At 44.0% G+C, this 16,817-nt stretch overlaps 1 protein-coding gene across 5 annotated transcripts in view; it reads left to right on the forward strand.

Moving 5' to 3' along the window:
• CORO2B (coronin 2B) overlaps positions 1-16,817 on the forward strand; it is a 142,229-nt gene that overhangs the window by 51,694 nt on the left and 73,718 nt on the right. Inside the window, exon 1 of one of the 5 annotated variants that reach the window (XM_073304473.1) lies at positions 10,093-10,166. The exons of the other annotated variants lie outside the window; for them this stretch is intronic. The gene's annotated coding sequence lies outside the window, so the exon portion shown is untranslated. Of the gene's footprint in view, positions 1-10,092; positions 10,167-16,817 lie in introns of those variants that run through there. 5 annotated transcript variants of the gene reach the window in all.

A 16,817-nucleotide genomic window follows, 5' to 3' on the forward strand; every position in this document is an offset into this window, starting at 1 on the left:
TTCTATTTTGACTTAAAGTGCTGTCAATTGGGGCATTTTTTGGATTTTGCTTTCCTCCCTTTTTCCCCCTCCCTCTCCCCCTTCCTCTGGGGGAACATAAGAATGCCCATACTGGGTCAGTAGGCAGTCTTCCATCAGTGGCCAGTGCAAGATGCTTCAGAGGGAATGAACAGAACAGGGCAATTATCAAGTGATCCATCCCCTGTCATCCACTCCCAGCTTCTGGCAGTCAGAGATTTAGGGACACCCAGATCATGGGGTTGCATCCCTCACCATCTTGGCGAATAGCCATTGATAGACCTATCCTCCCGGAACTTATCTAATTCTTTGTTGAACCTAGTTGTACTTTTGGCCTTCATAGTATCCCCGGCAATGAGTTCCACAGGTTGACTGTGCATTATGTGAAGTAATACTTCCTTATGTTTGTTTTAAACCTGCTGCCTGTTAATTTCATTGGCTGACCCGTTGTTCTTGCGTTATGTAAAGGGGTAAATAACACTTCTCTAGTCACTTTTTCCACACCATTTGTGATTTTATAGACCTCTATCATATCCCCCCTTAGTAGTTTATTTTCTAAACTGAACAGTTCCAGTCTTTTTAATCTCTTCTCATCTGGAACCTGTTTCATCCCCTGAATAATTTTATTGTCCTTCTCTGTACCTTTTCTAATTCTAATATATCTCTTTTGAGATGAGGTGACCAGAACAGCACTCTGTATTCAATGTGTGGGCATACCAGGAATTTATATAGTGGCACTGTGATATTTACTGTCTTATTGTCTATCCCTTTCCTAATGGTTCCTAACATTCTATTCGCTTTTTTTGAGTGCTGCTGCAGATATTTTCAGAGAACTATCCACAATGACTCCCAAGATCTTTCTGGACAGGTAACAGCTAATTTGGACTCCCTCATGTGGTATATGTAGTTGGGATTATTTCTTCCAATGTGCATTATGTTGCATTTATCAACATTGAATTTCATCTGAATTTTCATTTTATTGCCCAGTCACCCAGTTTTATGAGATCCCTTTGTAACTCTTCAGTCAGTTTTCGACTTAACTATCTTGAGTAATTTTGTATAGTCTGCAAATTTTCCCACTTCTCTGTTTACCCCTTTTTCCAGATCATTTATTAATATGTTGAACAGCACTCGTCCCAGTACAGATCCTTGGGGGACCCTGCTATTTACCTCTCTCCAGTCTGAGAACAGACCATTTATTCCTATCCTTTGTTTCCTGTCTCTTAACCAGTCACTGATCCATGAGAGGACCTTCTCTCTTATCCCATGACTCTTTACTTTGCTTAAGAGCCTGTGGTCAGGGACCTTGTCAAAGGCTTTCTGAGGCCTGGTCTACACTGGGGGCGGAATTGATCTAAGTTACGAACTTCAGCTACGTGAATAACGTACTTAGGTCTACTCACTGCGGTGTCTTCACTGCAGTGAGTCGACTGCTGACGCTACCCCGTCAACTCCACCTGTGCCTCTCATGCCGGTGGAGTACAGGAGTCGACGGGAGAGTGCTCGGGGGGTCGATCGCCGCCCGCCAATCCGGCGGGTAGTATAAACATATCCTGAAAGTCCAAATACACTATCTCGTCTGGATCATCCTTGTCCACATGACCCCCTCAGTGAATTCTAATAAATTGATGAGGTATGATTTCCCTTTACAAAAGCCATGTTGACTCTTCCCCAGGTGGACTCTTCTGTGTTCATCTATGTGTCTGATAGTATTCTTCTTTTCTATAGTTTCAACCAGTTTGCCTGATACTGAAGTTAGATTTACCGGCCTGTAATTGCCAGGATCACCTCTGGAGCCTTTTTTAAAATCAGCATTACATTAGCTGTCCTCCAGTCATCTGGTACAGAGGCTGATGTAAGTAATAGGTTACATACCACAGTTAGTAGTTCTACAGTTGCATATCTGAGTTCGTTCAGGACTCTTGGGTGAATACCATCTGGTCCTGGTGACTTGTTACTGTTTAATTTATCAGTTTGTTCCAAAACCTCCTCTATTGACACCTCAATCTGGGGCAGTGCCTCAGATTTGTCACCTAAAAAGAATGGCTCAGGTGAGGGAATCTCTCTCCCAGCCTTTGTAGTGAAGACCGATGCAAAGAATTCATTTAGCTTCTCCGCAACAGCTTTGTCTCCCTTGGGTGAGCACCTCGATCGTCCAGTAGCCCCACTGATTATTTGGCAGGCTTTCTGCTATTCCTTTTTATGTCTTTTGCTTGTTGCTCTTCAGAGTCTTTTTTGGCCTGCCTAATTACACTCGACTTGTCAGAGTTTATGCTCCTTTCTATTTTTCTCAGGCATATTTGACTTCCTCTTTTAAAGTATGTCTTTTTGTCTCTAACTACGTCTTTCAGTTTGGTTGTTTACTGTCCATACTGACATTTTTGGAGTTGTTTTGCTGTGGGTTTTTCTTTTAAATTTTATTTTGAGTATACATGTAGTTTGAGCCTCTAGAATGATGTTTTTAAAAAAGTTTCCATGCAGCTTGCAGGCATTTCACCCTTATTACTGTTCCTTTTAATTTCTGTTTAGCTAGCTTTCTCGTTTTTTGTGGGGAAGAAAGAGCGAGGGATGTATTTAATTAAGAAAACAAGAGGGGAGAAAAAATGCCCAACCAGAAATCTTTATTTCAAAAAAATCCCAAAGGGCACCACATTTTAAGATGAAATGAAAATGTCATTTGAATCAGAACAAAAATGTACCTTTTGCTCTAGAAATGAAGCCCTGCAGAAAGCTCAATATGTTCTAGAAAAAAAATCAGACCCTTTTAATGCATAAATTATCCACTGGAAGAGTTTGGCTTTTCCAAGCATCTCTAAAGTCTTATTTAGGATTTTGAAGCAACAAACTGGAGACAGTCAGGATGAAAGAACATGGTTTCATCAAGTACCCATTCTCTGTGACGCAGTAACTAGCTAACCCTGCTGTTTGGAAATGCCATGAACCCTTCTGTGTTTCATCAGAGTGTTGGTTTGATTGGGCCAACAATAACTTTTGTTTTTTCTTTCAAAATGAGACGAATCTGAGGAATAACGAATTCTCTGTGTGCACCGGAAGAATTAGAAGATTACCACCAAAAAACCTCTCTTACCAAGAACTGAAAATGACTGTTTCATACAGGCAACGAAGAGTGAGGAAGAGGCTTTTACAGTACATTCTCTAAGAGCTTGTCTGATGGAAGCAGATTAAAAGGGCCTGTATATTGTGATTTAAAAGGATTACTGTACGCTCTTCTGTGGTGATTGCATGTTCTAGTGCTGTGTGGATTTTTGCAAGTGCTCTCCTTAACGACTGTTGCCAAGGCTCCCGACTATTCAAAAGAGCCAATTATAATAAATAAAAATTGAGACACAGTGGTGCATCCTGCTGTTCCCATTTGGGAAAAGCTGGAGCTGCCACAGACTGGAACATCTGAAAAGCCATCAAATGTGACTGCACGGCAGTTATCCAGAGATGATTTAGGAGATGATATCTCCTAGGATTTTCTGTATTCTGCCTTCTGCTGTACTGTGACATACAGCTTTAATCTCTGTCCTACTATCCCCCTCTTTTCCGATGATTGGATATATTGTAGCCTCTCTTTGAGTTTTGTGTGTCCTTTCATTATCTCTGTACAGCTCAGCCCAGATTTAATTTCTTCACTAAGGGACTGGAGGCAAAAAGACAGAAAATAGAGCATTTATATTGTCTTAGTTGCCTCCAGAAGTACATCTAGGCTCCAGCATGTCCTTTTAAAATAGGAATAGTGATTTATTCTCTTGCAAGAAGAGAATGCCAGCCAGGGGAATCAAACTTCCCTTCAAGCACATGATCCAGGAGAACTCAGGATTCCTACTGAGAGAGCAACGCAGAATGTGGCCACTTACTCACTCCCTTTTTTTTCAGCACAGATACCTCCCTCAAACAATTTACTTTCTAGACTCACTGCCCTGCTCACTTACTCATCCTAGCCTCCCCATGCAGCCATCGCTGGACAGTCGTTGAAGGGCGCTGTAACAGCTTCTACATACTGAGCAGAAGGCATTGTTCATGCCTCTTTCTCATATTTGGTTGAACAGCAGTACAAATAGTGGGAGAAACGTATGTTCTTTGTGCATGAAGTGAGTGGAGAGAGAACCTTCCTCCCACCTTCACCTCTAGCTCATGGCCATTCTCACGTGGATCAGTCCTGCGATGTGCTGAACACCTCTTGCATTTCCCAAAGCCAATGAGAGTCGAAGTCGCTCAGCACCTTGCGGGGTCTCAGCCTAGCACAGTATCCTAAGTTCTCCATAAAAAGAGAATCTCGCTGCTCTTCAGAAGCATTCTGAGGCCTTCAAAATGGTTACACTGTGATGTAGTTAGCTGACAATTCTTTTAAACTTCCACTGCAGGACATTTTGATTTAAAAAACCAACGGCCTAGAATTCTATAGCATCAACATGGCACACAATGAATGGCTTAAAAGCTGGCTAACTGACAGGTGTCAAAAAGTAATTGTAAACACGGAATCATCGTCAAGCAGGTGTTTCTAATGGGGTTCCTCAGGGATCTGTTCTTGGCCCTATGCTATTTAACACTTTTATGAATGACCTGGAAGTAAACGTAAAATGATCACTGATAAAGTTTCCAGATGACCCCAAAATTGAGGAGTGGTAGACAACGAAGAGGACAGGTCACGTGACAGAGTGATCAGGATCGCTTGGTAAACTGGGTGCAAGAGAACAATATGCGTTTTAATATGGCTCAGAGTGAGTGTGAACATCTAGGAACAAAGAAAGTAGGCTGTGCTTCCAGGATGGGGGACTGTACCTTGGGAAGCAGAGACTTTGAAAAAGATATGGGGGTCGTGGTGGATAATCGGCTGAATATGAGCTCCCCATGTGACGCCGTGGCTAAAAGGGCTGATGTGATCCTTGGATGTATAAATAGGGGATTTCCGGTAGGAGTAGAGAGTTTATTTTACCCTGTGTTTGGTACTGGTGTGACCACTGCTGGGATGTGTCCAGTTCTGGTGTCCACAATTCAAGAAAGATGCTGATGAGTTGGAGTGGGTTCAGAGAAGAGCCATGAAAATGATTAAAAGGTTAGAAAACCTGCCATATAGTGATGGACTCCAGGAGCTCAGTCTGTTTAGTTTAACAGAGAGAAAGGTAAGGGGTAACTTGATTATTGTTTGTGAGTGCCTGCATGGGGAACAAATATTTGATTGTGAGCTCTTCTGTCTAGCTGATGAAAGGTATAACATGATCCAATGGCTGAAGTTGAAGCTAGACAAATTCAGGCAGGAAGTAAGGTGTAAATTTTTAACAGTAAGAGGAGCTAACCATTGGTATAATTTATCAAGAGTCATGGTGGATTCTCCATCACTGACCATTTTAAAATCAAGACGAGGATGTTTTTCTCAAAGATCAGCTACAGGAATTATGTTGGGCAAGTTCTCTGGCCTGTGTTACACAGGAGGTCAGACTAGAATCGATGATCAGTGGTCCCTTCTGGCCTTAGAACCTATTAATCTATGCTACTGCCCTAACCTGGCACTAGAGCGCATGGGAAATCATTTGATAGTCAACCTGCACTCAAACACAGGGCTCTTCTTCCCATCCCCAATCCATTTCTGCTCTTATGAGTTGGGGCACTAGTAGAACAAGTTAATGATCCTTTACCACAGGTCATGTCAGCCACAGCATCCTGGCCTGAAATTGCAAAAACCAAACTCCCTTGCTCTGGAGCTGTCCCCTAATATGATCTTTTGGGGGTTCAGTACAGGAAAGACCCAACATACTTCCTGGAGACAATTTATTATTCCTCTACTTTTCTCTTCCTGCCAAAGAAATATTTGCATATAATGCTCACCTTACATGGATTGCGTTTTGTAGTGTATGACTGGTTTAATATTTAGAAGCCTGTTGATTGCGACTAGCTTAGCCTCGTTATTAAATCTCAAACCACTTTTATCTAAATCTCAAATTTAAAATTGTTAATATAAGTGTAAATCTTGGTAAGAAAAATCACTTACTCTGCTATTCGCTGGGTAATGCAAAACTCTGGTCCTGGAAAGCAAAGTATTTTAAGGAAACATCTTATGTCTTACAGAAGCTCTGGTTGTGTAATACTTGCATAGTCTTATGAAAGTCCTAAAGAACTTAATAAGGATTTAAACCAATAATATTCTATAGAAATTACTCTAAAAATCTAAGTCCTTCAGACAGGGACTGTCTCTTTATGTCTGTACAGTGCCAAGCACAATGGGATCCTGGTCTGTGATAGAGGTCCCTTTGTGTTACTACAATACAAATAAAAGCTTTCTATTATCACTCTGCTGCAGAACTTTGAACATATGTTAATTCTGTTGTACAAGATTTTTTCCCAAGCATGATACTTTTAATGGCTCAGTTAACATTCTTATTAGAATAAGTGATAAATTTTACTTTGAAGTCTTTGCTATGTGCAAAAAGTTAAACTATTCTACACGAAATCGCAGTTAAAAGTAGAATGGGCTTGGGGGGAAAAATTAAACTTTTGTCTGTCAAAAATGCAGTTTTGTAAAAACAGAAATGGGCTGGTCTAGATAGTACTTAGTCCTGCAGGGGACTGGACTAGATGACCAGTTGAGATCCCTTCCAGTTCTACAATTCTATTATTCTAAAATGTTTTATGGAAATGTGTGTTTCAATGAAATTCTCATCGGGAACCTGGGTCTCTCAGATCCCAGCCAAGTGCCCCAACCACCAGGCTACAGAGTCAGTCTCCCTCTCCCTGCCCAATGAATATTTAATTACACAAACTCTCCAATAGGAGAGAAGGAGATGCGGTGCTATAACCCACTGGTTAATGAATTCATGTGGGATATCCAAGTTCAAGTCCCAATTTTTCATTAAATGGGACTGTTTTCCAGACAGCTTGAGTTAAAAGGTGATATTACTGTTCCATAAGAGTGCGTATACAGTGAAATACTCACTTCATTTCCTTGCTAAAAGGTGCACTTTGGCAAATTTCCAGCAGGTAGGTAGATACTACAGCTGCCATTACCACTAATCTCCATGTAATACATTTCACAGTGTTTCAGTGTAAATTCTTGCAGAGAAAATACAGTTTTTCTCATAAATTGGAGAACGTGCAGAAAAGCAAGCATTGGAGGTAACAAAACACGAGCATTTTACTTGGATCACCAATTGAGCTGATCTCTGAAAATTCATCCCCAAACCTGTAGTTTTTCTATGAACTTCATCACCGATCTTTCCCTTTTCTCCTGTAATATGTCTGACAGAACACTTTAATTAGAACTGGGCACCAAAGTTCATCTTTAGAACACTCTCTGAAACTCCTGGCTGGCTGGATCAACAGCTTAATGTCTCTATATCAAAATGTGGAGTTCAACAATGTACTGTGTTTCCAGTAAGCTAGAACTGGCCTTGTCATGGCATTTTGTGTTTTCCAATAGATCTACTGCACTCCCATTCGGTTTTCTAAATATCGCTGAGACAGTGTGGAGCCTCTGACCTGAGAAAATAGACTTCAAGCTGGGGATTTGAATGTGTGTTGGTCAATTACGTACATCTTGATTAGCAGTAGGTTCCAAAGGTTGTGTGTGAAAGAATGTTTCTTTCTGTCACGGTAGATTAGGCTGAGTGCTGGGCCAGACTGCTTGCTCCAGTTTGAGCACTGTTATGCGGGCGCTGAACCCAGGGGGTGAGCAAACCAAGGGTAGGAAATAAAACCAAGATCTTATTTGAGTCCAGCTTTTGAGATAACTGATCTAGTAAGTGCAAAAGGAGGAAGGGGTCAAATACTCCATGATCACATGGATGGCAAAAAACGTTTGCTTGGAATTTATTAAGGCCTCTGGTCCTCTTTTATAGTGTAACATGACACCCCAGGATAAGCCCTCAGAGCAAAGATTAAAACTATGGCTCTTGGATCTATAACTACAAGTGTCTACTGCAAAGCTAACTCTGTTTTCCCAAAGCTAGTAACAGACTCATAAACCACAGAGCCAGCCACTAGAGAAGGACAGAGCTAAACTGTAATCTGGGTTAAATATATCCAAAGATGGGGAAGGGGAAGACCTACCTGGAAATATGCACCTTCTCAGGAGTGTCTCCATGTTGCATGGCAAGGAGCTGGGAGAAGGTGGATGCAGAGCATCTATGGACAGGATTAGCAAGTGAAACATGGATGGTCCACCCAGTGGATCTTGGGTGTCAAAGCCACAGAAGGGAGGTTGCTACCTCTCAGAGCAGCAGTCACGTAATGTGATGCAACGTCTGCAATATGCTTGACTGCTTTGAGAGGGCAGTTGGATTCACATGTTGGCAGCATGGCAGGAGGAGTGCTGTAGGGAAAGTGATGTTCTCCTTGCATACATCCTATACAAATCTACTTCCCTAATGATTCCTGCAACTTTTTCTCCCTCTGTTGCAATCTGCATTTGGGGGGCGGGCGGGAAGGGGAAGGGAAGAGGAAGCAGATGCACATAGACCCAAATAATTATGCAGGACACCACTTAAATATAATATACAGATGTCTATAGACTATCAGAACTACCTAGCATTTCCATTGTTCTTGTGTTACTGTTGATCTGACTGACAAGGTGGGTGAGGTAATATCTTTTATTGGACCAACTTCTGTTGGTGAGAGAGACACGCTTTTGAGCCACACAGAGCTCTTCTGCAGTTCTGCCACGGTTACAGCTATACTTCATTCAACTGTTGATGTGACTATAATTTCCATCTTCCAGTTTGGTATGTTTTTAAGCACATTTCCCCCCAAGTATTCAAACAAGCAAATGTTGACATTGTTAGGAGCATTGCAAGTGTCTGAGTATGGAGGACACTGTCTGATCAAGCATGGTTCATGATGTTCAGTATTGATACCGAGTGTCGTGATTTGGAATATGGTTTATTTAGTCCCTAATTTTAAAGGGTCTGTACTTTATGGTATTCTCAATGTTTATTGACGCTCTGTTTGGCCATTTATGGATAGAGGTGTTGTAATGAATTTTAGTTTCAACTTTCATGAATAATTCAGAAGTTGAATGAACCTTGAAAATGATGTTGTATTAGTCTGATCTGTAGAAGAGGGATGGAAGTGACTTCAATAAATCAACACAATTTTTTTTAATATCTTAAACCTTCTGAGAGTGAGGTGGGTAAAAATAAAATACCATATAATGTCTGTGGATGGAACTCCAGAACCAAATGAACTGTGATGTATCTGAGGCTGGGCTCTAGAGAACTATTCCCAGAGTACCGCAGGCCTTGTAAATATAGTATATTACAGGCTCTGGAGAAAAGTCTCCAGAATCTCCAGGAGTTCCTAGGTGCTCTGTAAAGTGGAGACTCAATGATGCTTAAATGCAATAGTTGGTTTTATGCCATTTTCTTAACTGAATTTGGTATGAAATAGAAATGTTGGTCACAATGACAGACTTTCTGCTGGGGCATCTCTGTATTAAAAGAAATATCACTTATGATGATTTGATGACCAGGTTGAGTGGTAGACAGCAGCTAAACAGAAGAGACTTGCTTGGTCTTCCTACATATTTAACTAAAATCCAATCTTGTGCTTCTAAGAGTCCCCTCAGTGCCCAGTGACTTTACGTTGCAAGCTCTTGGCACCTTGGTGCACTAGCCCTGCTGGTTTTGAGAAGCTGTGAGAGCAGTTTCTTTTCTCTTCTTTTCTACTTTTTTCTCTTATTGAAACAAATGATTCATGGCTACCCCTCTTTCAGGTTAACTGGAATGTTTTTTTCTTTGCTGGCGAAGGATGGCATTGATTTGTTTAGTGGTTCAGGAATGTATTCTGACATCATGCTAAAATCACAAGTTAGCCTTACAGATAGATGGAAGGTTGTTCTTTAGATGCAGAATTCCTGTTGGAATCTTTGCTGCAGGTGCAGTAACTTAGCGGCTCCCGCTGGCAAAGCCCACATGGGCCTGTGTTATGCTGAGGCAGCGTTCTGGGAAGTATTGTGCCTGATTCATCACTGCATTATGCTGGTGCAACTGCCTTTACTACCACTGTGCTGAACTGAGCCCATCTCTTTCTGTTCTGTTGAGAGCCAGCCAGCTCCCGAGGAGGCACCAGCATTGTACCCAAAATAAGAACCACACCAGCATTTTCCTTGCCTGACACAAGTAGCTGCTGTGAAAGCAACTGGAAACAGTGAGGTAAGCCCAGAAACGTCCTTTAATTATTATTCCTGACCCTGAATACAAGACTGAGCTGTCTTTACTGAGGCAAAGCATGTGTGTCTGGTCTGCGTAAAGGATGCAGGAACAGAAAGAAAAGTGCAAAAGCAACTTGAATATAGATTCAAAAGAGAAATGGATGTCAATTTGCATAATTGTATGAATACCCATTATCTCTTCATGCAAAACATGGAATGGGTTTTCCAGAAATAACCATGGCTTTGGATTCCTCACTGATGCTAAGTTATCCCGTAGCAGTGACTATGAGTAATGCTTTCTACCAGCTCTGGTTGGCTAGAAGACTCCATCGCATCCTCGAGGATGATGACCTCACCTCTGCTAAACATACTTTCATTAATCTGCCAGCAGTACTAGAGCATGGCAGTAAACCCAGGCATGAAGTCATCAGCCCTGAGGAAACTTCAGCTAGAGCATCTCCTCAGCAAGATGGGCTACTGTGAGTACATCAAACCTGTCCCCTTGCTCTATGCCAGCTTCCCACTGAATACTGAGTAAAGTTCATGATCTCCACGGTGCTCCATGGCTTGGATCCAGGGTATCCAAAACATTGCCTGAAGTTCCAAGATGAGGACGATGTCTGAGAACGGAGCTGTGGACTGCAAGGATCAAGCACGTCTCTGCAGGAGGCAGCTTTTCTCAGGAGTCTGTCTGAGGCTGTGAAACAAACTTCAGCAGGATCTAAGAACCACCACAAACCTCTCCACCTTCTGCTCCAGGTGTAAGGTGCGTTTCTGACCTTGTTTAGAACACCACCCACACCTGGCAAAGCAGGCATAAACTAAAAAACCTGTTTCTCCTTTGGAGAGAAAAAGGGTGAGTGCTACCACAATTTAAATAAAGAGTTGTAGCAGCAGCAAAGGGGAAACCGAAGTACATATTGAACTATGGCTGCATCCTGGGATATCCCTGATTTACCTTCACCTCTTGCATCCTTCCTCTGAATGTCACCAACAGAGCTGTGAGGAATCGGAATCTCTGTCCCATGGGAATCTTCAGTATTTCCATTCCGAAGCCAGAAACTGTAGAAAGAAAAAATTATGCAAAAAGTATCTGTAATGGGTGTGGGAGGGCTGGAAGGCCAGTCGGCCTAGTGGTTGGGGTTCCTGGCTTCCTGACCCTGCTTCTGTGGTCGAGGTGCCTCAGTCTTTAAGGCAGGGAGGGTAGGGGGACCCGGGCCATCCCACTTCACTGGGTCCCAGCCCAGGGCCCTGCATAAGTAACCCCTCAGGAGGGGATCTCCCGGTGAGGACTCTGCTGCCCTCGCCTACTTCCTACCATTGCCCCTTTATTATGGGGCATGGTCCCTATAGTCCAAGTTCCCGTGGTGGATTGTCTCTTAATAGTGCCCCTCAGGGACCTTGGGCGGCATCCTGCTGCGGTCCCAGGTTTTTCTGGGCGGAGCAGCTGTAAGTTTGGTGGGGCTGTAACTCCCACAAGGTCTCCGCGCTCTGGTCACCCAGCTTCCTCTCAGGCCGAGTGCTTCTAGGCCTCTTTCTCCATCTCCTTTTGGCCAGGAAGATGGTGCTTATTACCTGGAGGCTACCTTGGCAGGCCAGGCTAGTGATCCTTCCCTCAGACAGGACGGCAGTTAGCTCCTGTCTCTTCACTTGTCAGTCCCAAACTGAGCCAGGCTCCCTCCTTTTTACCCTCGCCAAGCCTGGCATTGGCTGAAGCTGTAATGGGGTGGGGCTAGCTGGGCCCAAAGGCTCTCCTTAACCCCTTCTATGCTGGTGGGTGGTTCCTCTGCTTCATCCCAGTATCGAAAATTTCAACGTTTTAGATTGTAGTGATCCTGTTTGACATTTCAAAAAGACATTTTCATTTTGAATTGTCAGACTTGCACAAAACAATTTTTTTGTTTAGATTCTCCTCATCAAATTATTGAAACTGACATTTTCCCCACATAAAATATAGTTTGACAAAACCACATTTTCTGATGGGAAAACTATTTGTCATTTTGACCAGCTCTGCTCAGCAGCCATCATCTCTCTGGGTGTGTGAACTGGACTGCGTCAAGCACCCAAGCTGGGAACTTTCAGCTAAACATTGGACTGAGTGGGGAAACTTCTGAGCGTTGAAATATGGGGGGGAAGGGAGAAAGAGAGGGTTGTTTGGTTATTGTGTTCATTAACTTTCATCTGCATTTCTTCTTCCTGGTTTTGGCCCAGGTTAAGAAGTGGAAATGTACAGAGCTACTCTTTAGATTACTTCTAAGCAAGATGAAACTCGGACAAACAGAAAAATTAAAAATTACTGCAAAGTAAGATGTCCAATGTATAAATACTACTGCTGTGCCAGTAAGATGGCTTAGCGTTTCATGATTGTCAAAAATACCTTTTTTGTATTTTATGCGTCTTTACTGAGTGCTAACTTCCATATAACTTCATCTATCTATGGCGAATTTGCCTCTGCAGTTTGTGCTATTGTTCTAAATCCTATGGAGTCCAATTTTCATTCAAGATACCAAGGTGCGGGTCCCAGTGGGAAACTGCATTAGGGGTTGTGCAATACACATGAGGATGCAATAAGTCCCACGGTCTCTTTGGCTTCATCTTGTAGCTAGAATAACAATGAAGATTTATTTGGGCAGGCATTGGTTAGTGGCATTTGTCTCCTTTATATCAAATATTCTTGTTATAACCCATGGATTTTTGTGCTTTTTCTTACTGTCTGTGCAGTTAAAAGAATTATGTTCTTTATCTCTTGAGCAATTGGACAAATGGTGCTGTCTGAAGACCACATTCTGCTGGCAACGTCTCACATTTTAATGTTTTCCCAATTGCTATAAAAACAGTTCATCTCCACACACTATAACCTGAGTAGAACTTGCTGCACTGTCAAGATTATAGCTTGGCTCTGACCACTGAGGCAGTCATGGGAGCGTCCAGAAGCAACACTCCTCATCCCAAGGGAAGCGAGGGGAGAGGGTGGGAGAGTCAGGGATGTTTTGAAGCTTTGTAGCTTGGTCATTGTTGCCAGGGCCTGGTTCCAAGCATGTCTGCAGTGCTGCTGGTGCCACCCGTGGTTATTACTATGTACCCCTGTGGAGTAGTTTACATAATTAGCTGCATACTGGACATTTTTAAGTCTGAAAATTTTTGCAAAACTCTACTTCAGGGTCACTTGGCACTGCGGTTACAAATGGTTGTTCAGCTGCTTGAGATTAGATTACTATGGAAGTTCATAGCCAAGCTAAATTTGTTCACATACTTCTATTTTTTGTACTGATTTAGGGCACTCTTCGTAGATTCGCAGATTATAAAGCCACGAAGGGACCATTGTGATTATCTAGTCTGACCTCCTGTATAACACAGGCCCTACGACTTCCCTGAATTCCTGTTTGAACTGGGGTGTATCTCTTCGTTCTAGTTCAGTGTGGAGGATTGTTTTGTTATTTGGTGGCTGCTAAGCCCCTTTCACTCCATCAGATGTAATGTCATGCACCGAAATGCTGCAGGCTGGATATAGGCAGTAAAACCAGATATGATGAAGTACTTCTCCTGCTGCTCACCAAGGTATTGTTGGCTCTTTGCCAAACAGCATCAGCTTTTTAGGGCCTTCTCTAGCTGTTTCTGTTTGGAGCAGAAATTGGTGATGTGGAGTCAGGTAATTTCTTCGTGTAACTTTGTTTGTTTCTCGGAGGACACGTGGCGGTGGTGGTGGTGGTGGTCTACTAGGGTTGCCAACTTTCTAATCACTCAAAACCAAACAACCTGCCCCGCCCCTGCTCTGAGGCTGCGCCCCTTCTCGCTCCATCCCCCCTCCCTCCATCGCTCACTCTTCCCCACCTTCACTCACTTTCATCGGGCTGGGGTAGGGGGTTGGTGAGGGCTCTGGCTGGGGGTGGGGCCAGGGATGAGGGGTACAGAGTGAGGGAGGGGACTCCAGGCAGGGGCAAGAGGTTGGGGTGCACGGGCAGGGTGCAGGGTCCCAGCGGCGCTTACTGTGGCTCCGAGGAAGTGGCCACCAGGTCCCTGCAGCCTCGAGGTGCATGGGTGGCCAGGCACCTCTGCACAGTGCGCGCTGCCTTCTCACCCGCAGACGCCACCCCCTGCAGCGCCCATTTTGGTCGCGGTTCCCGGCCAGTGGGCTCTGTGGAGCTGGCACTGGGGGTGGGGGCAGCGCGTGGAGCCTCCCTGGCCGCCCCAATGCCTAGGGGCCGCAGGGACCTGGCGGGCGTTCCAGTCGAAAACCGGACACCTGGCAACCCTATGGTCTATGTACAGACCATTTCCCCCTGGCTGGAACAGCCGGTAAGGTGCAGCTGCCCTGTCCCCAGGCACAGCTGTCTTGTGCCTTTGTCTGTCTTCAGGGCCTCACATAAGTCTTGCTGCCTCACAAACTCTGTGCCATTTGCACTCCTAAGCCAAGGCTCCCTGAGCCCCAGAGGGTTTGGGAAGGAAACTTGGCCACTGGCCGTCTTGGTGTGCAACTCTGCATGTAATGCAACGAAAGCTCAGAAAGGGCTTATGGCTTGGAGACCATGCTTTAACTCACCCAATGATCTTAATAACCCTCTGGTTGCGGCTACTTGCCAACATATCTACCTTTCCCACCCTAGGGGCGTATGTGTCACTGACCCCTACTGGGCAAGAGACAGTGGTTTGCTGCACCCATCTTGTCCCCTTAGCTGCCTCTGCTCCAGTGCGCATGGGAACAAGCCAAGGCCTGGGTGTCCTACCCAGAAGCACCTGTGAGGCAGCGCAGGAATCTGGGGTGACCTACCAATGAGAGGAGCTGAGATTCTCTGAACAAAGACATTGCAGGTTCTCGCCGTGCACTGAAGTCTACTTATGAAAGCATGTAACTGATGAACAAACAAGAGAATGGGTGGAATGAGGCCCACCCGGCTGCTCTGTGCCGTTACAGCTTGACTTCAATTTTCTGCTTCACGTGGCGATTGCATGAGGGGAGGACAACTTAGAGAGATAATTAGAGGAAAAAGAGCAAACGTGCCCCAGCTCTGCAATGTATTATTCATAGCCAGACCTACTGCATTACCCTGTTGAAATGCGAATAATTAGGAAGATTTCTCACTTCCATCAGCTGCACTGCTGAATGCTGCTTCCAGGGAAGCCATTCCTATGGGGATGAAGGTCTTCAATGCAACAACCTCTACTTAGGGGCCAGTCCAGCTGGGTGCTGAGCAACCTCCCCTCCCATTGAAATCAGTGGGAACAGCGGGTGCTTGGAATCTTTCAGGAGTGGACCCTTTAATTTATAGCAGTTGCAGGACTTAAACAAGCCAATTTTGTAATGCACTTTTATTTTAGAGCCAGATCCTGTTCCAACTGAAGTTAATGGCAAAACTCTTCCATTGGTGATGTGCGCTGTGCCAGGCCCTTTATTTGGAAGGCGTAAATCAAGTAAAAGAACTTGTTCAAAAAAATAAAACTGTTACTTTAAATATTAATTTTTAAAAAAGTAGAAAGCAGCCTTATGCGATGCTGTGCAGATGGAAGAGCCCAAACTCCTCCTCCTCCTCTTCCTCAAGTGGTGGCTTCCTTCGGTTGCTCCCCCCACCAGCAGATGTGATGCAGTCATCACATCGGAAACCCAGGCACTAATGATTCCTTTTAGCACTTTCTCCAGGGTAGATCCCCACGGGAGGTGGGTGGGAAATGGTTTTCCTGTCTTGTGAGAATTCGACATTGTGAAAAATTTTTCCCATCTCGAATTGGGACAAAAAGTCAGAACTTTGAATTTTCACAAATTGAAAATCCAGAAAATGTTTAGATTCGGGTCAATGGAAATGTTTTTGGCTTCGATTATGAGCTTTTTTCCTTTCGGTTGTGTAAATTTACTAAAATTTCTAAACAAAAAGTTGTGATTGTAAAAAACAAAAACAAAAACAAAAAAATCCTGACCCTCTGGTTCAACAACCTTGAAACTCTTTTTTCCAAAAACGTTTCGACTTATTGAACCTGACACTGTTTTGTGACATTTCAGTTTTGACAAATCTGGTTTGGTTTGGGAGGGGGTTGTAAAAAAACAAAAAATTCCCAACCCGCTGTACCCTCCACCCTCCAACTTTCAAGCAGTAATAGCAGAGAGGGGATTTGCTAACGACTGATGGGAAATGGGGACTCCATTGGCCCAGAGGATTTCTCCAGTACTAGAAACAGCCTATGTGGTAGGCCCCAGTGGGATGCTGCGGATCGAATGGTCCTTCTGTTGGCTGGGGGTCAACAGTCCTTGCTCAGCGGTGGTGCTGAGACAAGACTGGGTGGAAGTGTAGTTTCTAGGTTTTTCATGACTCCTTCCCCAGCTTTCTGTGTGTTGAGCATATCCGTGAGGAAGAAGATCAGGTCAGCCAGAGAGCAAAAGTCATACCTGAGTAATTGCCCTTGCAAGGTGCTTCGGTGGCAGGCATCTTTTGCCCCAAGCTTCCCAGCCATGGCTCTAGCTGCTCCTTGTTTTTCTCTGTCACCTAAAGCCCCCGGGGTGCCCTGTCTAATTCCGTCACAGGAAGTGGTGCACCTGGGAGGTTTCTTCTCAAAGCTCTCTCTCCTCCTGTCATCCAAAGAAAGGTTCGCCACAATTCAGGGCCTGAGCAATTTCAGAGCTCGGTTCACCAGCACTTGCAGTTGTACGTAGGATGCTCTCCTT

This window comes from Lepidochelys kempii, chromosome 10 (genome assembly GCF_965140265.1).
Source record: "Lepidochelys kempii isolate rLepKem1 chromosome 10, rLepKem1.hap2, whole genome shotgun sequence".
NCBI lineage: Eukaryota > Metazoa > Chordata > Testudines > Cheloniidae > Lepidochelys > Lepidochelys kempii.